At 29.5% G+C, this 24,315-nt stretch overlaps 1 long non-coding RNA gene across 1 annotated transcript; it reads left to right on the plus strand.

Moving 5' to 3' along the window:
* The first annotated feature begins 1,649 nt into the window (after nucleotides 1–1,649).
* Nucleotides 1,650–17,839, plus strand: LOC142332468 (uncharacterized). The gene is made up of 3 exons (XR_012758307.1): nucleotides 1,650–1,771; nucleotides 14,074–14,314; nucleotides 17,567–17,839. It is a non-coding gene; the product is annotated as an uncharacterized LOC142332468 (long non-coding RNA).
* Nucleotides 17,840–24,315: the final 6,476 nt, after the last annotated feature.

The raw sequence follows: 24,315 nt of genomic DNA on the forward strand, positions 1-24,315 counted from the left end.
AACCGTTTGATGGTTTTTATTTATTTATTGATTTTTGAATTTGTTGTCGCCTTAAGAATTATTTTTATGTGCAGATTAAGAATAAAATATAAAAAACCGCTAATTGAAAGAGCGGAACCCAGTATCTTCAGTTTTTTTTAAATCTGGTTACCCTGTAGATTTGTAAGTTACGTCTAAATTGAGAAACTAACCCGAGACCTCTCCAGCGTATCCAATCGGTTCTTTATTAACATTTTTATTATGAACTTATTTACAGATGATTTACGTCAGTAAATCTGAACTGTAGGAAGAATAAATCGATTCCGTATCTAATATTTATATGAATATAAGCGATCTGAGACAGAAGCATTACGCAAGTAATTCTGTGCGGCAACTAACAATCAACTACAGTGTCTTAACGTTATGAATAATTTTTTTTTTTTTATTATAAGCATATTACGCTGCTGCAAACCCTCTCCAAGCTGAGAAAAAACCTTAGATCTTCAGACTACGAGTAGCGTTCTTTTAACTGGCAATACCCAGGTAGGCATTAGACATGTGAGCTTAAGTCCAAGCCAAGAATCGAACCCAAAACCCTCAGTATATCATTCGGTTGTTCTATTACGGAGGTGACAAAATAGATTACAAAAATCCGACATCTGACAAAATTTAATTCCATGTCACTCAAAGAACTTTCAATATAATTTTTGGATTAAACTGTTTCGTTCATCGAGAGCCAGGTATTAGTTAAAAACGACGAAATATATTTTAAAAGATCTAAATAAAATAAAATTAGGCTTTATACGTATAATAAAGTGAACTAATAAATAGATCTACGAGTGTATGTACGCTCTTACACACCCATTCGATTTGGATATTGTAGACGGGCCGAACCGTGAAATTTAGAGATAATACTAATCATTCATTACCTCCTTGCGTACTGTTCGTGGTTTCTATAATTTACATCGTAAAAGATGCGGTTCTGTTATTTTTCTTTTTGAGAAGATGACTGTTCGTCTTCTCAAAAAGAAGCAAATCTTTTGTTCATCTTCTCAAAAAAAAAACTGCAGTTCCAGATATCGATCGAATCTGGAACTTTTAGTCTAGCAGGTAAGGTAGCCAGCGCTACCTCTTCTCTAATAGCATGTAGGTCGTGTTACATCTAAAAAAGAAAAGATTAATAATACAGTTTTTTTTTTAATTCCTGATTGATATTTAAAAAAATATAGTAACACTTAATAACAAAATTGTACGTGCGCGCGCGTGGGGGTCCGTATTTACATGTAGTATATAATATATATATATATTTTTTTTTTTTTGAGGGCGAAAAACGGTTGAACGTTATCATCGCCCGGATGTACTATATATTAAGCTTGATTACGTATATAAACTGATTATACGTATTTAAATAATAAGTAAAAATCTCGTTATAACCCCTTTGTGTACGGTTGGCTGTTGTTGTAATATGTCCATTTATAGTTTTAAGCGAAAATTTATTCTCTTTAATATTTGATCTAATTATAAGTTGGGCAAGACCGATAGTCAATTTTAAAAAAATTGATGGTGAATGACAGTTTGCGAACCAAATTTAAGATGTCTTTCGATGACGTCGATTCCGTAGTGGGGGGAAGATGAGTCTAACTAAAGAAATTCACGGAGTTGCTTTGTTTTGTGGTTAGTTATTGGCGGGAATTATCGGTAGATAGCCGACTGAATACGTAATGCTTCCAGTTAACATTGACGTCATCCAATTTACATCTTTTTACTGAGATATTTCTTATTACTGATTAAGGTGAGTTGTATTTATTTTTTTAATATTATTGGCCAATTATTATTGGCAGTTATTTTATTCTGTGTATGTGTTATTCAAATTATTTATTAGATTAAAAATGTTAGAACCCGATTTACTCTCGTCTATTTTTACAAAATAAATTTAATAATAATAAATTTGTTTATTTATCTCTTAATAGCGGCTAAACAGTATCGAAAAAATAAACAAGTTATCGAAAAAATAAACAAGTTATATGTTTGTAAGAGTATTTCGTGAGTGATATATTAGATGTATTTCGTGTTAAATATATTAAGTTTTAAGTCGGGTAACGAGAATGAAGCTAAGAAAATAATTCGCATCTGTATCGTTATAAAGAATATACCGATTAAGGAGTCCTGGGTTCGACACCTAAATAGCTTACCGTTTATTCACCGATCTCAATTAATGTTGTTAAATATTCATAAATGAATGTCTCGGGAATAACACAAAAATTTGAAAAAAAAACTTTTTTGATAGGAAAGAAAGTAACAAATAATCGTTTTAATAAATTTGTAAAAATATTTTTAGAAATTTATCGGCGTAGTTTTTATTTAACATATATATATTTAATAATATAAGTAAGAAAGGAAAAAAACATAGGTAGTGAGTTTGTAGAAGGCAACCAATATTTTAAAATATGAGTTCGACACCCGTATAATCGTGTATCATCTTAATAATTATGCGTACATAATATTTAAAGCAGAAATTATTCGTAAACAGTACAACGAGATATATACAACAAATAGTTCATTACAGATTTTTATATTTAACATTTCCCGTGTTTAATTTATATTTTTTAAGGTAAATTAAAAAAAAAAAAAAAAAATTGTTGAAAATGTATAGTCGATCATTCTTTTAGAGGAATGTTTAAGTAGCCCACCGCATACACAGAGAGAGAGTTTGTAGGAGGGGGAGAGTGAGAGAGAAAGGGTGGGAGTGAGAGCAAGGGTGATGGTGAGGAAGAGAGAGAGGGAAACGGCTTCTTCGTAATTCTTCTTAAAGAATATGCTAGCCGTAACTCGATTACAAACTGTTTTCGGACATATGTTTGTACGAACCCTTCTTCTTAATTTCAAGCTCTAAAATCGGTTCCAAAATTATTTCTCTTTCCTCCTAAATCATCTTGTGTGTGTATACATATATATTTAATTACACAAATTAAAATATAAAATAAAAATACGCAAATATAAAATGTATAGTTTACATTTTATAAAATTACCTTTTTAAAAACATCATTTATGATAAAATAATTTCTTCACTAAAAGTCTTAATAAAGTTTGTAAATTCGATGCGACGATCAACTTGAACGTTTAAAAAATTTAGACGGGATTACTCTCCTGTTACAGTGAGAAATATAATTTTTGTACTTACGAAATAATTTCATAGAATCGATACACATAAATAAAAAAATATGTCAGAGATTCGAATTAAATTTGATTTGGCTATATTTATTCCTTATAATATTTAACAGAACTACGATTTTGCATAAATATCGTGGAGGTTGGAAATTGAAAGCGCCCTGGAGAAGTTAGATCCGATAAGAAATTATTATCCACTATAGTGCATCTTCGGTAAGAAATTAAATGATCTTTATACCCCACAAAATTTACGCGCTCACACGCACCCACAGAGAGAATGAGAGAGAGGAGAGAGAGAGAATGTTAGAGAATTTTCGCGCTGTCTGGAGGTCGAATTGTAAATAAAACTGGAAAAATTTTATCTGTTATTATGTAATATTTTTTTTGTAAATTACTTTACAAAACTGATAAATTTAATCGTAATATTTTTAAAAAATTATTAAAATTAAGGGAGATTAATTATTATTTTAAATAAAATGTAATAATAGATATAAAATGATCGACAAATCTTGATTTAATTTAATTATATCGAACGTCTATATAAGAAATATATTAGGGATATTAACTTTGTTATTCGACCGCAATACACACACACGTACGCACATTTACGGTTGTATTTGAATTGTTGTACCATCGCGTGACCAGTACTGTCCGAGGGTAGCCAATCAGAGTGAAGTTAGCCACCTGCATTGTTTCACCCCCCTCTCATCCCTCCCGTCTACGCATTAGTCAGACTGACAGTTGGTTTTACGTCATCCCAAAAAAATTAAACAAAAAATAATTACCTCTGACAGCATATGAACGATACAATTTTATAAATTATTGTTTTATTTTATCATTGCCTATCGAACAATTGTTTTTCTATTAAAGCATTTATTATTATAACAAATTTACTTATTACATTTATTTTATTTTATTTATATTTACAATTACATTTTTATTTTATTTTTTTTATTAAACACTCTCTTTTATCATAATGTGAATTTTTTAAATCTAGCACAAATTATGTATTACAGTAAATAAATCTGTACCTTCAAAACTTTTTTTTTTGTTTAGCCTTCGGTAAAAACAAAAAAATATCAACTCTTATTAAAAACAAAACGGAACAAAATTTAACAGAAAACAAATGAATTTATGAAAATTAAAAACAACTTTTTAGTGTAATAAATTTAGATCGCAAACAACAAATTGATTTGTAGAATTTAATAATCTTCGTGAGAGTAGTACACTTCGCAGCACTAGTGTATCATCTGAACGCCGACCGTTACAAGCTGATGAACAGAAAAAAATTCTTCAAGTAGTACAGTTTAGTTCCAAAACGAGCACGGGAAAAATTTCTTCGCTACTCGACATTCTACAAAGTACAGTACGGAGGACATTACACGCTCAAGGACTGAATCCTTGTCACGTCCAGAAAACAAAACACCTCAAGCTTGGTGACCGTGCCGGACGAGTTTTTTCAGCGGGTTAACATAATTACTTTTAAATCTCGTTCGTACTATTTTGGGACAAAGCTACTTCTATCCGTAACGGCGTAAACAACACGTGAAATTCACATCGGTGGTGTGAAGAAAACCACACGCTCCAGTCGGATCAAATTTCCAGCCATAATTTTCGGTGAACGTTTGATGCGGCACGATCGACAACAAATTAGGCCCTTCCTTACTAGAACGTGTCACGGAGAGAAATTTTTAAACGATGTATTTTTTTTTCTTGAAAATTTGTCATCGTAGAAACAAATCGAAATGTATTATCGACTTGATGGAGTACCGACCCGTTTCCCGAATAAAGTAAGACGGTTTTTAGATGAAAAATTTATCGGTATATGGACTGGATGTAGAGGGCTGGTAAATTGTCCGAGTAAATCGCTGAACCTTGAACCCCTTACATTATTGTTTACGGGAACGGATGAGATGAGAGGTGTACAAGCAAAGAGTAGACGTACATGACGAACTGATCGCTTGCATTCTCAGTGCTACTGTCCTCATCAAGGAAACGAGTTGAAAAGTGCATCGATGTCAACGGTGGAATTTTCCAAAATTTATTTTAAATTTAAAAAAAAATATAAACCACGGTGAGTATTTTTTTTAAAAGTAAATTAAAACTATTATTTTAATTTTTCAAAGGTTAAACATATTTTACTAAATAAAAAAAGAAAACGGTTGTTTTTACTTTTACAAATCCTTAAAGTTTTTTTTCCATAGAGTATATTACAACGATTTTCTCAGAATTAAACTCTCTACAAGTTTGTTTAACAACAAAGTTATTCTACTTCAAACCTAAAAAAACGTGTTTTTCGTTACTGAGCTTTTCTGTTCTACGCTGGATATCTTGAAAATAAGGGATGATAGTTGTGGGTTTTTGTATTCTATTTTTCGGGTCAAAAAACATAAGAAACCATCAGTTTTACCCCTTATATAACGCCTTAAAAATTTCAGTATGACTTATTTCACCGGGGAACTGAATCCGAGCGAAATCTATGCTAGCCGTAACTTTAGAAAGAAGCATTTTCGGACATATGTTTGTATGTGAACTTTTTCCTTTATTTCAAAATCTAGAATCGGTTCCCAAATTATTTCTCTTTCCTCCTAAATCACCCTGTATTTACGATAAATAAAATAGAACTGATAGTTACCGTTTATTTAATGTTCCATTTCTGACAAACCTCAAATCAGGTGACTTTATTATTAATATAAAAGTACACATTAAAACAATCACACGCGCGCGCATAGAAATTTGATATCAAATATCGCTAAATATTTTAAATTAAATAAATAAAACGAATGAAGACTGTAACAACGGAAAAAGAACTGCTCCCCCTGTTACACTAAAAGTCGTCGGTTGAATTGTCGCCTAGTTATGGTAAATGTATAACAAAACAATCAAAACGTAGTTAATATCTGAACCGACTTAAAAGTGAAAAATAAAATTAATTACTCGATTTCCGTAGCTGAGCGGTAGCGTCTCAGCCTTTCATTCAGAGCACCGGGTTCTAATCCCGGCCAGACACGGTATTCTTCATACGCTAAAAATTTCCATTTTCACGTTCCCACATTAGAACTGTCTTTGTAAGCTTCTGCGGTGAATTAATTCATCGATCGAAAAAAAAATAAATGAACGATAAACATTGTTATAGATAGGTAGTAACAGCGACTGATTCAGTCATCATGCACGGCTTTCAGGAAGTTGTTATTAGGTCTAATGTTTGACATAGCAGAACTGCGGTTCAAATTCAGTTTCTTTAGAGAGACATTCAACATTTATAGTGAATCAATATAGATGATGAGGATCATATGATAAAAAATGTCACACCCTTACCGTGAATCAAACAGACTATCGATAAAATAAAAACTACACACCACCGCACTACACTATCTGACTGTTCTGTCGCCTAAAGTTATTCATCTACTTTCAGTTGAGACGTGAAAGTAAAAGATACCTCTATAAATTTTTTTTTGGGGTTTAATTAAGTTAATAAATAATTTTTTTATTCCGATTAGTGCAGAATAATATATTATATAAGAGTATATAATACTCGGGAATGCATAAATACGTATTTTTCATTAATAAAAAAAAAAAGAAACTGTCCCGGCATTTGTGTGGATGGATCAAGGGAAACCGTATATATATATATATATATATATATATATATATATATATATAATTTGATGAACGGGAGATCGACTAGGAAACAAAATGTTTTACTAAGAAATTTGATTTTTTCCTCGATATACTTTTAATACTGCATAATTTTTATACTAAAAACGTCATTTGACAAAGGGGTTCAAATCTGACTCAAATTTTATACTTTTTAATAAGTTCTGTTCTTTGTGCCCTTTTTAGTGTTAAAAATGTTTGTGTTGTGTGTTTTTCTGGCGAGTGTGAAGCAGGCGTCTTTGTTTTTGATTTTCTTGTTTAATTTTATCTTATGTGGTGTCTTCTGGTGTAAGACAGTTTCCTTAAGATCCTCTCTTATTTCTCCAATCCACCTGCATCCTGTTATGGTGTTTTTCTAGTAGAGATTGTAATATTAGCCGTCTCAGAAGACTTGAATCTTCTGATTCAAGAAGATTACTACAGTTAAATTTTGTAGTAATAAATTGTAAAGTAATGATACATAAAAAAATTAGCAAATATTTCATATAACTTTTCATTTGTTAAAAATAAATATTTTGTTAATAGACTATTAAATATGATTCTGGCCATCTAAAAATATTCTGCTGTTGCTTGCTGTTAAGGTAATTCTATGCTATTTATTCAACTTCCATAATAAAAATATATAAATGACATGAGTACTTATTGTTTTCGATAAATAATTTTAGTGTTCTATTATAATGTTATTTTATAATAATATACTGTATGTTCAAAAATTTGAATGTATTGAGAATTCAAATTATCTATGTCCTGATTTGTTTGAGTTATTAACTGTACATAATTTTTTGTTTTTAATTAAACATCAATGTCTTTTTTCTTTTTCCCTTTTTGAAAGTATTATGTATTATTTTTAAATTTATCTATTAGGTTAAATCGATTACATTTATTATCAAATTATTGAATTTGTAACAAAATTATTGAAAATAATGAATGGTATAATAAAAAATAATGTTAATTCCTGAATTTAAAAATCGTAAAATTTGTTTACAAACATAAAAAATACCTAATTATTATTCAGAAGTGATCCATTAGTGAAAAAAAAAACCTTTTGGCATGCTGAAAGGTGGAGGTAGATTTCACAGGTGCTAAGTAAGGGATAAAAAAGATTTCCACCTTAAAGTTAAGAAAAACTTTAAGTTTACTCAATACGACAATGATTGCATTTGAAATAAAGTTTCAATGGTTAGCTTACAACAAGCCTCATCTTCTTACAATTTCAGCAACATTTTGGTCATCCCTTGCTGTAAGGGTTGGTCATATCAAAAATTGTTTCAGACAAAAGTTTTAAGGTCATGTTTAGAGGACTAACGACCACTTTAAACCTATTTGATACTGTGCCTATTGAAGAAGGTATGATTTTTTTTGTCTTCGAAACCTCATTTTTTCCACCCCTTGGACTGATAGTTCGTGATATCAAAAATTTTTACTTAGATAACTCTTAGGTCCTTATCCAAAGAATAGTAGAAACTTTAAAGAAATTTGATATTTTACTTAAGAAAGTTATAGGGATATTTTGTTTTTTTGAAAAAATCCCCCCATTGTCTGATTTTGCCCATTAATGAATTCAACCGAGATTTTGGGTTGTTATATTTTATGGTATAGTTTGAAAGTGATTGGCGAAAAATTACGGCAGTTATCGTGTCCACAAGAAAGTGAAATATAAACAGTTATATATTATTTATATATATATATATATATATAAATAATATTTTGAACTGATGGTGGTTTTGGGGTCTGGGGGATGTGAAACGCAAAGATATCTCAAAATTTTCTAGAAGACAAATCATGGTACCCATTACAATAGATTCTTATGAAATCTACCTAAAATTCTATAGAATTTTTAGGTTTCTTAGTTCCAGTATATAAAACTGGAAATGAAACTCTAATGTTACAAAAAATGAAAAAGAGGGGTAATATAAAATATGGAATAAAAGAACTAAAATTTGAAAGGATTCAGAAAAAATTCTTACTTGTTTCCTAAGTGATTATTACACTAATAAATATAATACGCGCAATTGAGTTTACTTGTTTCTTACAACTAATAATGATTTCTAATTAAAATATAAATACTATATTACTTTCATTTTTTTGTCAGAATTATGAAAAATCATTTTAATATTTGATTTTTTATACTGTTAAAGTAGTACTGCAAAAGAAGCTTCATTAACCCTCACATTACCAAACAAGGTATTCTAACTAACCCAGGTTGATTTTTTCCTTATAATAATTTTATGTGAAGAGATACATACCTGTGGTTTCATGACTTTGTCCTGAATCGATTGAAATTGTATTCACATTCATGACCCACCCATTTTTTTTGTTTTTATAGTTATTATTGACAGGATATATTGGTGGGGTTGTGAGACTACCCTACTTAGTGTGAAATGCCAAAAATGAAAACTGATAATTTTTTCACCAGTTGTCCCTTGGCTGCTGAACTATAAAACAAAACATGACACTGGTTGGTACCCTGTATTCCGATAAGAAAGAGATTCTGAAGGAATTTTTTCCCAGAAAGAAGTTCATTCTTCAATGTTTGGTTTCACAAATGACTAGTTTTCCGTGTTCCAAAAAGGGGTAAGTCGGTAATCTTACTCTCTACTCAGCATCATGAGAGGCAAGTGAGGGGTAAAGAGAGAAATACATAATATATAATATATATTTTCATAGAAATATTTATATTTTTCTATCTTGAAATATAAATATATTCTATACTGCAGGGCCCCCTGGTGTCTTGTAACCATAAAATACGTTCCAAGAACCTACTCTGAAGTGATACATATGTTAGGTAATGCAAAAAATCACATCAAAATTGGCCCAGCTGTTGTAGAGAAACACTATTGCAGCGCTCTCTGGTGGCCTATAAAGATAAAACATGTCTAAGAACCTGCTGTGAAGTGATATCTATGTAATACAAAAAACACATCAAAATTGGTCCAGTAGTTTTTGAGGAAAATGTACACACACACATACACACAAAAGCTCTTACATCAAACACATATGCTGTCTCTGTTCTGTCATGGGTAATAAAAAAATACCATTGATGTAAGTTCCGGCATTCTTAGTATGAAACCAAACATGACAAGGTCAGATGGTATATCCATCAAGCTAATAATAAAGAATAAACGATTCAAGATTAAGGAAAACTAAAATGTTAACGAAAGAAAAGTTTGAAGAAACAATGAGAAGAAGAACAATCTACCCTTGGAGAAACTGTATTATGAGACAAATAACTCCATTCAGAGAAAATTTAAGATTTCTCTAGTCATTGGGCATTAATCTAACCCACAATTTCTTGGAAGATCATGATATTTTTGTGCAAATTGTACCGGCATATTAGCGATCGATAATTTTTAGATTAACAGATCCAGTAAAACCTGCAATTCCTTCAAAACTTAAACAACAATGTAAGAACTGGTTCGGGGTTCCTTAACAACATCACATTTATCCAGAATTTTGTATTGTTGCCCTAACTTAGAATGTTCAAAGAGTTGTTCTAATATATTTGTAACCGTTTTAAAAGAGATTCGATAATAGTTAAATTTAAAGGTTTATTTATTTCTAAAAAATTATTAGATTTAAACAGCTTAGACATAAAATTTCATCTGGATGTGATGATTATAATTTGTTTGATTCTATATCATATATATCTTTGCACATGACATGTTTTGAACAATATCATGGTTTTTTTTTTGAGATACTTTAGAAATAAGCTTATTTTATTGGATTTATATTTTTACACATATAAATTTGATAATTTTTATCTTTAGATGTACTTAATAGTTTGATATGTTTTTGTTTATAATCGCTGACAATTATATTAATTTAAAAGTATATACTGAATCAAATATTTAGTTTGTTTTATCATTGTAAAAATTTATATTTTTAAATTATGTTAGTATCAATAATAAATAATAAGATTTAATATTTTTTTCTAAAAAAAAAAAATAATATTTAGTGGATATTTGTAAATAATTGTTTTACCTTTACATTTCGAAAATATCATAACATAAGATAATGTATTGTTTTTTTAATAGGAATATTTTTAATAAAATTGCTTTGTATAGTAATGGGTTTGAAAATTCAACCTTAAATTTTAACTTTTGAGTATGTTTATTTTATAATGCTTTAGAGTTATCGACAAATTATTTCAATATTTTAACTAGAGCTTCTATTGAATCATATGCCTTTAATAATCTTAGAAATATATATATTAATTCAAGATCTCTAATTTTTTGGTATGATTATTATCATCTTTAATTTTTTTTTTTTTTTTTTTGCAAAAACAAGTGTTTTAAATTTTTACATTATTTATTATCAAACTATCTATGGTGGAAATATGTGAATCTATTAAAACTCAGCCCTATCAAACTAGCTAATTAATGTACTGTTAACAAACTAACTAATTTTGTATGATATTTTACATTTTTCAAATTTTTTATCTAAAGGAAAAAAAATCAGATTTTTAGATTTTCTCATTTTTTACAACCAGACATAAAGTATGAATCACTTCTGAAAACAGTATACTTCCTTTTTTTTTAAAGCACAAATATTCCATGTAAGTATATTCCAACTAGTAGTATTTCAATTACAATAAATAGACTTAAATTGAGAATTATTTAGACTAATTTAAGTAAAACCTATGAAAAATCTATACTATATTTTTCCTTTTGAAAAACTCATATTTTATTTTTGGTTAATTGAAACCCAACCACTAAAGAACATCGTATTCCAAATCCAAATAAAAATCCACGATCTAGTATTCAAATCCAAATAAAAATAACTGACTTACTAGGACTTGACCGCTGGAACTCTCAAATTTCAAATCAACTGATTTGGGAAAGATGCGTTCACCACCAAACAAAATAATTATCGTGTTATACTTTCATTAGTTTTATTCATACTGTACAATCTACATTAATAGAAGCGTTATATTATGAACTTTGTAGACTAAACAAAGTAAATTGTTATACTGGGCAAGACATAAAATAAAAACACAAATATCAGAATATTGATAATTTTTAATTTTATTATAATAATCAAACAAAATGTTAATATTTAATCAATTACGATCCTAATACATTACATTACTGAAAAAAACAGTTCAAAGGAATAACATAAACAGTAGTAAATATAATAAAATATTAAAATTGAAATAATAACAACAAAAAATTGAAACTAAATGTAAACTAGCCTAAATGTACTTATGGTAGATTTCAAAACAAGGAGTTAAATATTAAGATCTGGTTGCAAAGCACACAATGAACAATAATATTGGGATTCTCTTTTGATTACATAATTTTTTGCACGCACACTCGAGCTTCATTGGTTTCCATTTGCTGTGAAATATGAATTTGGGTCTTGCCAATGCCTCTATTAAGTGCTTGATCCAGCCTTATTTTCTATCTATTAATACAGATTAATTTTTAATAAGAAGTCAGTAATGATGTTCTTACAATTTTCACCCCATCTATCACACAACTGATTAAAATTAATAAAAAAAAATAGCTAACAAAATTGAATGTAGAATAATGCTATTAAGAGTCCATTGAATATTAAAAGCATGAATTATAGCGGTTATAATATTTGTAATCCATTGTGCATTGAATAAGTATGGAAAGACTGATTAACTGGTCAAGCAGACAAATGTAACTTTTACTAAGAAACATACCTGAGTCCAGATTAAATATGGAGAGGGAAAAATTATACATACTTGTATATTACAATAACTGTAACTTGAATAAAGAGATGGAAATTTGATCAGCTGTTAAAAGGTAATGGCGCATCCAGGAAGGATGATAAAGACAATTATTTCCATAATACCAATGTCTGTGATAGAAGGGATGAAGATTTAATTTTCAACACCATCATTCATTTCCTCTAAATTTGCAGTTATTAGTAGTTTGTTTAAAAACTTTAATTGTTTAATGACATTTTTTTGTTGAAACTATTTCAGAATGTAATCTCAGTCATTTCAAATAGGTTATTTAGTGAAAAAATATTGCTCTATATAATTCGTTTATCTTTTCATTAGTTTTATAGACAGTGTGATAAAATTGTATCAAAAACGTATTTACCGGTGGAAAGTACAGTTTACAAATCTCAAAGCTAACCTACTTGTAAAAAATCTTAACTGTAACCTTATGGTAAAAAAAGGTGAAGATAAAATAAAAAACGATATCCTTGCTTCCAAGGATAAATACATAGAATACCTCAATAAATGCATCTGAAATGCCTAAGGTATTTAAGATCTAATTAGTCCTGGATAGAATGGAAAGAGAGATAAATAAAAGAACTCGAAGCTAGCCTACTTGTCAAAAATTTAACCTTACCTGCAAAAATAAAGGTGAAAATAAACCTAAATAAAAAACTTTATCCTTGCTTCAGTAGAACCTAAGATATTGAGAATGAAGCAGATCTAATCGGTCCTGATATTAGACAGAATGAAAAGAGAGATAAATAAAAGAATAATGCCTGAAACAAGTTTTCTGAATAAGAGAATTCTATGTTGAAAGAAGAATCAATTAATTTGAGATCCACATGTATTTCAGTGGTGTTTTTCTAAAGTAAAACCTTGACATTGTGTTCAACAGATTGCAAGCTCATGAGATGTGAAAGCAGAATGATTAGTTAAGAATAGGGAGGACCACATAAAGAATCTTAATACAGTGTTAGCAGTAATTACCGATTCAAAAATTGAAAGAATCATAACGACTAAAATGACTCAAACCTCTTTTATAAATGATTAAGCAAAGATATTTCAACCGATAACATGATTGATTAGTAATCCTATCCATTTTATTTTTAAAAATTATATTAAAATTAACGCCAACTTGAAATGCAGACTGAGTTAGTATATCATTTTTTCTCAGCCAAAATTTCATTCTTACTAATCTCTGTTAAAAATGACAGACTAACAAAGCTCAGGGGAGCAATAAGATTTTAACGTAACATTTGATGTTGATGACTGAATATGAAATGACATTCCAATCAATAATGTTGAAGTAAGTGAATCTAAATTATCATTTCTGTACTTTATTTTTAAAAAACATAAAATTTTGCTGAATTCAATAATTTCATACGGTAACTAATAAAATTCATTGAAGAAATCCCTTATCTTTTATTTTTTGTAGTGGATTATCGCATCATCACATTCATAATTAAATATACATAACCTTGAAAATAAATGATTTTATTTATGGAAAGCTATAAAATTTAATGAAGAAAAAACATTCATTTTTTTCTGTAATGTTCTTTCTTATTCCTGTTTAGGTATTACTTCAGAGGGTGATATGTGTGAGTTTAAGCGAAGTGTAATCTTCTACAGTCTCAGTTCAACCATTCCTTGGATGTGCGTCTTGAAATCCAACCACCAAAGAACACCAGTATCCATGATCTAGTTAGTATTCAAATACATACAAAAGTAACTGCCTTTACTAGGATTTGAACGCTGGAACTCTCGACTTCTAAATCAACTTATTTGGGAAGATGTGTTCACCACTAGACCAATCTGGTGGGTTTTCTGTAATGTTAGTTTAATTTGAAATTATATAGTGTTACATATGAAGTTGTAATTGACCAATTGCATGCATCAACGTGTTTATCTCTGTGTATAAAAAAGTTTAATTTTATGTAAGAATATATATACATAAAAATAGAGGTACTTTTGAGGTGATCACATTTAATATGAATACAAACTGGTGATGTTAAAAATAAAAATTCAACAGTTTTTTCTAAAGTGAAAGTGACAGAAGCTTAACCAGCTTTTGTCTTAAAATAACACTAATGCTACATTTTAAGGAAATGATATTGACTGATGTGAAGTAATAATATTGTATGATTTAACCTAAAATAATGCATGATGTTAGGTGATCTAATCCAGAAACATGAATTTGCATCCATATTTATACATGTATTTTCTTTTAATTTAACTAATATTTTTATGACTACAATATTTTTGTACGGCAGGTATTTTAATTTAAATAAAGTAAAATCTTCAGAATTTGTTTCATTAATTTAACTATAAAAGACATCAGTAAATCCTTAATACGCTAATCTGTAACTTACTGACTCTTTTATTACACAAATCTTTTTTGCATAAATTTTTTCCCCAGGCCCGCAGGAACTGAGAGAAAATAAATGGAGACTTATATTTCAGGAAACAACAAGTAAATGGAGAGGAATTCTGGCTGACCCATAGTTAAAAATAAAGGAAAAACTTAAACAATCAATAATACATTGTATGTAGAATACTGAATCGGTATTCTAATACTGAAAAAATCAATATTCTTACGCATGTTTTTTTAATCTTAACATTTCCAGGTTATCAACCTGTGGTAATACAGTGTGATTAGAATTGAAATATACATTTTTTATAGCTTATAAAAATTAAACTGGTATATGTGAATACAGTAAATGAAATGGTTTTACAGGGAATTTTTTTAAAGTTTATCTTGGTATATCTGTTCAGCTGCTAATGTCACTGATTGATGTGTCATGTTACCAGACTGGCAAGGTGCCCACTACTGCTGTAGAGAAAGTTTTTTCTGTGTTCGAATTAATCAAAACATACTCTGTTACTGCCGTGCAATTGCATTTCAGAACAAAATATGGTAAATCACCATATGGTGAAAGTGTTGGCTACCAAGTAGTCCAGACTTGACACCTTGCAACTACTTTTTATGGGATTACGTAAAAGACAAAGTTTTTGTACCGCCCCTTCCTGTTGATATCGGCGACTTAATATGACGTATTGGAAATACTGTTGCTACCATTGACCAATATATGCTTGCACATGTTTGGGACGAATTCAATAACCATGTTGATATCTGTCGTGTTACAAATGATGGTGCACACATTAAACATTTATAAATAAGAACTTAAAAATAAATTTTTAATAAAGCTGTTGAAAGTATATATTTTATTTGTAATCACCTGTATATAAAATAATGTATGACAATTAGAAATATTTCTGCATTTATTTTGATAAAATAGCGGCAGAAACTCACACAATGTTAGTGCAGATATTCAGTTGATGCTTTTCGTCAAACACAGATCTACAACTGATTTTTAAAAACGGTTAAGATGTGTTGATGATGATGATGAATGTTCAGGATGACCATCTACCAGCATTACACCAAATATAAAAAATTTGTAAATAAAGAGGTGAAACAGAATTTAATCTAAAACTCCTATTTCTTTTACTTTTATCTAGTCATTTCATCCTTCACATTACTTTAAGTATAGATTTGTAAATAATTTTCTTCCATATGTGTTCTCCCTTTTCATGTTAAGATATTATTTACCTAGTTAAAATGTTTTAGCAGAAATATTTTTTTAAACATGATTTCAAAAGTGGAGTTGTTTAAGTGCAAGCCAGGAAAGTTTGAAAAAAATTAATTTTATGAGATAACTTAAAAATCTGATGTGTACAATGCTGCACTCCTATAAATATGAAGTGCTGAAAATTACGTGGGTTGATGTAAAATTTTTAAGATAAATTTGAGAAGAGAATAGTAAGGAAAGAGTGGTGGGCTCTACCTATATTTAGGAATGTTGTTGGACATTGAAGATTAACAAATTTGAATTGATTTTTCCTCCCCAACATTGTATTGAACAAAAATAATACAAGCATACTTTGTTGGAAAATCTTATGTTTTGTATTACTTTCTGGAAATTATAAGTTAATTAAGCATTATTATTTAAGTTTTTGTGCTTAAAAGATAAATTTAATATTGTAAGAAATATAATTCTTTTTGTTCTCATAATATGTATATATATATATATATATATATATACTTTTAAGTTATTTTATGTTTTCCATTGAAAACTGTGTAATTTAAATTTATCATATCTACTTATAATACTCCTGATTTAAAGACACTAACTCTACCAAACACCACGAGTAACAGCGTAAGACATCCTTCATGTACTGACTACATGTATTGGATTCAATCTAAGCAGATATGTTTATTATTGATAGGCGGTTTTGTTTGCTTGTGATTGTGCTACGACCACTTTCAGAAAACAATCTGTAATGTTTAAATTCGATTATGACGGATTTAGCTGGATACAGATGTATAATTGGTTTAAATGTTTTAAAAAATTGCTGAACATGCATTGTTGTTGATGAATGTTTGGTGTGATCGTTAACCAGCATTATACCAAAAAAATGTCATTGCAGTTAGGATTTTGATTTTGGAAAATCTTAGACACACCATCAACAGTATATGTAACATGAAATTATTGTACAGCACATGTCAGTAGCTTTTGTTAAGGATTGGAATCTTACAAAGGTTTCCGCAAAGGTTTTGCCGTGACTAGTATTTGATGAACAAAAATAATATCGTAAATTGCAAACTTAAATGTCTGCAGTGAACTGAAATAATTGGTGCAAACCGATTGAAATTTCCTTTGTAGATATGACCCTGAATCAAGCAGTACTCAACACAGTGAAAGGGCCCGTTTCACTTCAGCCAAAGAAAGTCTCAAGTCAAGAGCAACATTCAGATTCTCGTTGATATGTTTTTTTATTTTATACCGATGGGATTATCCGCAAGGAGTTAATCTCCTTTTTAGATGATTAATGGAAAATTTTATAATCTTAACAGTCTTTTTGGTACTGTTTATAAAAGTTTTTGATGTCCTTTTTCATTTTATTTTTGGTGTTTACAGCAAATTTAATTTAGATTGATTCATCTTATTCGTTGTTATTCATTGTTTATATTTTTTTTTTCTTGAATATAATATATGTCTTTTATTTTAGGATCTTGCTGATGAAACAACTGACGATTCAGTTTTAGAAAATGTTGAGGATAATATTCAGAATATGAAATATATGATTCTCAAGAAGCGTAAAGATAACGTTTTACGTAATCGCCTATGTAAAATATTCAATGAAATGGACAGTGTTACTAGTGATGGATTTAATAACGATAAAACATTAGAATTTGAACACGATATAAGAATTAATAATAATAATAATGATGTAAGCGATAGATTAGTGGAGTGTAATAAACAAAATATTAATGACGCTAAGAAATATACGTGTAATCATTGTGAAAAAACATTCAAGTCAAAATATAATCTGATGCATCACAATAATATTCATGTCGGAGAAAAAAGTTACCGTCGTACATTATGTCAAAATTCATTTTATCGAAGCGATGATTTAAATAGACATTTTTCTATTCATATCGGTGAAAAAAGATTTAAATGTAACACTTGTGAAAAACGTTTAATAATAATGGTAATTTGAAGAAACACCTTATAATTCATACAGGTGAGAAGAAATTTACGTGTAATATTTGTTTAAAGACTCTTAATAATAGTAATTTGAAGAAACACCGGTTCATACTGGAGAGAAAAATTTTATATATAATATTTGTTTAAAAAATTGTAATAACAGTAGCAATTTGACAAAATATCTTATAATTCATACTGGGGAGAAAAAATTTACATGTAATATTTTTGCAAAGTCGTTTTTTAAAGACGCATCTTTTCATTCACACTGGTGAGAAAAAATTTTCGTGTAATTTTTGTCAATTGTCTTTTAACCAGAATTGTCATCTGAAGTCACATCTTTCTATTCATACTGGACAGAAGAAATTTACGTGTGATTTTTGTCAAAAGTCTTTTAATAGAAAAGATAAGATTAGAAAAACAAGTTATTGTTCATAAAGAAGAAATTTCTATAAGATTATCTTCATAATAGTATATATTTATATAACTTCTAAGATTTACTAATGGTACAAAGTATTAGTGTTTGTATTGTTATTTTAAATGTTTGTATGAAGTTAGTGTATTAGTTGATGTACAGTATTATTAAATTTTGTTTTTAAGAATTACTTATTTAGTTTTGTTCTACTTGTTAGGAAGTAAGTTGTTCTCGTTACTCATGTACTTGTAAGTACATAAGTAACTCATATTTTTCATCAAAATGATTAAAAAATGTTTTACTGAAATAATTCATATTCAACAAAAAAATGGTAGTTTGGTAGTTAATATATACTAATTCTGTTCCAAAGGTATCTGATCATAAATAAGGTAAAAAGTAACTTACCTGTTAGCTTCTTATACTAATTTATTTCAAAGCTGTGAATTCATGTAATCCAGCAGTTTTGTTGCATTAAGTTTATTTTTGTTGTGGTTGTCTTCTTTAAAAAGAAAAACAAGAACTGTCTGTACAAGGTGCAGTAAAAGATTACATGGGGAGTGTTTTCCTACTCATAAATTTAAAGAAAACATTTACCCAAAATGAAATATTTTATCCAAAAACAAATACAGATTGATTTGTTGGTAACAAATTAATATTTATTAAATATTAATAATTTGATAATATGGATGGATTTATTTATAACATGGATACTGCAGGCTATGTACTATCGGGCTTCTGGAAGCAATTATTTTGTAAACAGTGATCCAATTTTCATAATTTTTGTTTTATTTTATCAAGAAATTCATGGACATATTTACATTCATTAGTGAATTTTTTTTGTATTTTATTTTTTTTGGTTTCTGTAGGGGGGGGGGGGGAAGCTCTGTCAGCCGCCGTCAGGTCCACACTGATGGCAGTGCGAGGCTGTTATTTTAGGGGAGTTAGGTTACATGCTAACCTCACTCCCTTAGGTTAGGATTTAAAGCTGCTAGTGTTTAGGTCAAGTTCGTTAAAATATAATTTTAGTTATAGGTCAAGTTCAGTAAATTATAATTTAAGTTAAGTAAGGGAGAGGGGTTTTAGTCGATGCAAGCCCGACACTGCCGTCTTGTATGGGCAAGCGGCGGCTGGTAGAGTTTTCCCCTCCTCAAATGCAAAAAAAAAATTTAGTTGTAAGAATGGGAGAGAGGTTTTAATCAGTGAGAGCACTAACCTGCATATAAGTAAATATATACCCCTAAATATATTTTAAAATATTTTATATCTTTTACCAAGGCTGTTCAAAAAGTACTCTACCCAACACAGATGTGGTGCAAGTATGACCAAATTACTATTTAAGTACGATTCTTTAGATGTTATGCTATGAAGTATCAGATGTATATGTTTATTTTTGCAGTTGTATAGCACAAGAATAAAACAAAGTTTAATATTATTTGGAATATGGATAAAATTTATTATGTTTGAACTATTATTAAGTACTTGTGTTAAAAACGGTAATTCTAACAGACATAAAAAAGTTTTAAATTCACTTTAAAGAATTCTTCTTTTTCATTTTTTTTAATTAAAAAAGTGGGCTGCTGAATTTAAATACGGTTGTAGATCAATTTAAGATGATAAAAGCTCAGCACATCCAAAACCTGCTAAGACTGACAAAATCATCAAAAATTTCACAATGTTGTATTAAATTATCACCGACTCATGATGGTGTCCGCTACAATTATGCACATGATTTGGTTGACATCGCAAACATTTCAGTAGATGTGTCCACTACACCTATAAACATTTTAGGTGTGAAAAACTTTCTGCTCTATGGGTGCTGCATTTGTTAACAACTGACCATAAACTTCTCAATGCTATTATAAATTTATTTAAATATAATTCCACTGAGTTTCTTCAATGTTCTATTACACTATATGAAACACAGATTCACCTTTACATATCAGAGACCAAAGAATAATGGTTGCGTGAAATTGTGCCAAAGAAAGAGAAAATGGTTCAAAATACAAAAAAAAAAAAAAACACGGATATGCATTTTTTCTGTTATTTAAAAAAGATTCAGCTGGGAAATAGTTTTCAACAGTTGAAACTCAATAGAATTTCAACCACGCTGATTATTATCGATACATGTAATTCAAGAATTTGTGAATCTATTACTGGGCCTTTTTTCCAGAAAATTAATCTTTAATTTTGTAAATTAAATACTGTTAGTTTCTTTTACAAAATAATAAGAGATTTTGAGGTTACTGATAAATCTCTACTAATGAAAGATTTATCGATTAAATTTGTTGTTTATGACTTAAGTATTGAGAAAGGAATTCCATCAGTAGCAACTGAATCTTTAATTTTTATGTGCAAAGTCCGTGTTTTAATTCTTGTATATCGACCTTAAAAAATAGTAATACAATAATTTGGGTCCCAGAAAAATGTAATCACTTTTTTTTTGCCATTTTTTTTTTTTTTTGTCTTCAGTCATTTGACTGGTTTGATGCAGCTCTCCAAGATTCCCTATCTAGTGCTAGTCGTTTCATTTCAATATACCCTCTACATCCTACATCCCCAACAATTTGTTTTACATACTCCAAACGTGGCCTGCCTACACAATTTTTCCCTTCTACCTATCCTTCCAATATTAAAGCGACTATTCCAGGATGCCTTAGTATGTGGCGTATAAGTCTGTTTCTTCTTTTAACTATATTTTTCCAAATGCTACTTTCTTCATCTATTTGCCGCAATACCTCTTCATTTGTCACTTTATCCACCCATCTGATTTTTAACATTCTCCTATAGCACCACATTTCAAAAGCTTCTAATCTTTTCTTCTCAGATACTCCGATTGTCCAAGTTTCACTTCCATATAAAGCGACACTCCAAACATACACTTTCAAAAATCTTTTCCTGACATTTAAATTCATTTTTGATGTAAACAAATTATATTTCTTACTGAAGGCTCGTTTAGCTTGTGTTATTCGGCATTTTATATCGCTCCTGCTTCGTCCATCTTTAGTAATTTTACTTCCCAAATAACAAAATTCTTCTACCTCCATAATCTTTTCTCCTCCTATTTTCACATTCAGTGGTCCATCTTTGTTATTTCTACTACATTTCATTACTTTTGTTTTGTTCTTGTTTATTTTCATGCGATAGTTTTTGCGTAGGACTTCATCTATGCCGTTCATTGTTTCTTCTAAATCCTTTTTACTCTCGGCTAGAATTACTATATCATCAGCAAATCGTAGCATCTTTATCTTTTCACCTTGTACTGTTACTCCGAATCTAAATTGTTCTTTAACATCATTAACTGCTAGTTCCATGTAAAGATTAAAAAGTAACGGCGATAGGGAACATCCTTGTCGGACTCCCTTTCTTATTAGGGCTTCTTTCTTATGTTCTTCAATTGTTATTGTTGCTGTTTGGTTCCTGTACATGTTAGCAATTGTTCTTCTATCTCTGTATTTGAACCCTAATTTTTTTAAAATGCTGAACATTTTATTCCAGTCTACATTATTGAAAGCCTTTTCAAGGTCTATAAACGCCAAGTATGTTGGTTTGTTTTTCTTTAATCTTCCTTCTACTATTAATCTGAGGCCTAAAATTGCTTCCCTTGTCCCTATACTTTTCCTGAAACCAAATTGGTCTTCTCCTAACACTTCTTCCACTCTCCTCTCAATTCTTCTGTATAAAATTCTAGTTAAGATTTTTGATGCATGACTAGTTAAACTAATTGTTCTGTATTCTTCACATTTATCTGCCCCTGCTTTCTTTGGTATCATAACTATAACACTTTTTTTGAAGTCTGATGGAAATTCCCCATTTTCATAAATATTACACACCAGTTTGTATAATCTATCAATCGCCTCCTCACCTGCACTGCGCAGTAATTCTACAGGTATTCCGTCTATTCCAGGAGCCTTTCTGCCATTTAAATCTTTTAATGCTCTCTTAAATTCAGATCTCAGTATTGTTTCTCCCATTTCATCCTCCTCAACTTCCTCTTCTTCCTCTATAACACCATTTTCTAATTCATTTCCTCCGTATAACTCTTCAATATATTCCACCCATCTATCGACTTTACCTTTCGTATTATATATTGGTGTACCGTCTTTGTTTAACACATTATTACATTTTAATTTATGTACCCCAAAATTTTCCTTAACTTTCCTGTATGCTCCGTCTATTTTACCAATGTTCATTTCTCTTTCCACTTCTGAACACTTTTCTTTAATCCACTCTTCTTTCACCAGTTTGCACTTCCTGTTTATAGTATTTCTTAATTGCCGATAGTTCCTTTTACTTTCTTCATCACTAGCATTCTTATATTTTCTACGTTCATCCATCAGCTGCAATATATCGTCTGAAACCCAAGGTTTTCTACCAGTTCTCTTTATTCCGCCTAAGTTTGCTTCTGCTGATTTAAGAATTTCCTTTTTAACATTCTCCCATTCTTCTTCTACATTTTCTACCTTATCTTTTTTACTCAGACCTCTTGCGATGTCCTCCTCAAAAATCTTCTTTACCTCCTCTTTCTCAAGCTTCTCTAAATTCCACCGATTCATCTGACACCTTTTCTTCAGGTTTTTAAACCCCAATCTACATTTCATTATCACCAAATTATGGTCGCTATCAATGTCTGCTCCAGGGTAAGTTTTGCAGTGAACGAGTTGATTTCTAAATCTTTGCTTAACCATGATATAATCTATCTGATACCTTGCAGTATCGCCTGGCTTTTTCCAAGTGTATATTCTTCTATTATGATTTTTAAATTGGGTGTTGGCAATTACTAAATTATACTTCGTGCAAAACTCTATAAGTCGGTCCCCTCTTTCATTCCTTTTGCCCAGCCCGTATTCACCCACTATATTTCCTTCCTTGCCTTCTCCAATGCTTGCATTCCAATCTCCAACTATTATTAAATTTTTGCCATTTTATAAAAGAATAATTTACAAGTGTAGGATTCCTCTAGTTGAAAACATAATCCTCTAGTAAAAACATAAGAGTAAGAATTAACCAAACAATCCATTTATAACACTAATAAGTTAAATTAAAAACAATTGAACACATTATATTTTTAATTAAACAACTTTACCAATTCTTCCTGTTTAATTTGATATTGTTTTTCCTTTATTATAAACATCAAACCTTCACAGTTACAGTTTTTATCTAAACTTAAAGGATCATTTTCTTCTTTTATAGGAAACACTGTGTATAATTTATTATGATCTATTCCCTGCAACAGAAAAATTTCACACGCTACTGTAATATTAAAATAATTTCCGTTCTGAGTTAACCGCTAAATTAAGCTGTTGGACTAAATTATACAATAAGAATAGAAATTATTCAAAAACTAAATATCTTTTACATCAGCTACAAACAACTAACCAAAAACTACATTTTTCCCTCCTCCAGTGAAATTTTAATTATATATCTTTTACTTACACAATCGTACTCCATGTCTTCATTATACTGTGAAAATAAACATTGTTTCTTCAGGTATGCTTTCTTCTAATTCTGTTTTAACATCGATCAAAGTGTTTAATGTAACTTCATAAAAAAATGTATTATTAATGAACGCATTCATTTTCTGTAAAAAATGAAAAAATCAAAATAACTAAATTTTTATTCAGTTAAACCTGAAAAATAAAAACAATATCTAGGCTGAATACAACCTTTCCACAGGGTTTGAGCTATTAATACAGTAGCCCTTTTATGTTAATGATTTTACTTTCAAAAGATATGAGTTCTCAGTGTAATCCTGCATTTAGAATTTTACTGTCAATTTCCACCCGATTTCTCTGTTATTTGTCATTACTGAATTAAATCGTGCACTTAAATTAATGCTTTCATGAAAACTATTCTCCATT

This window comes from Lycorma delicatula, chromosome 11 (assembly GCF_047948215.1).
Source record: "Lycorma delicatula isolate Av1 chromosome 11, ASM4794821v1, whole genome shotgun sequence".
NCBI classification, from domain to species: domain Eukaryota; kingdom Metazoa; phylum Arthropoda; class Insecta; order Hemiptera; family Fulgoridae; genus Lycorma; species Lycorma delicatula.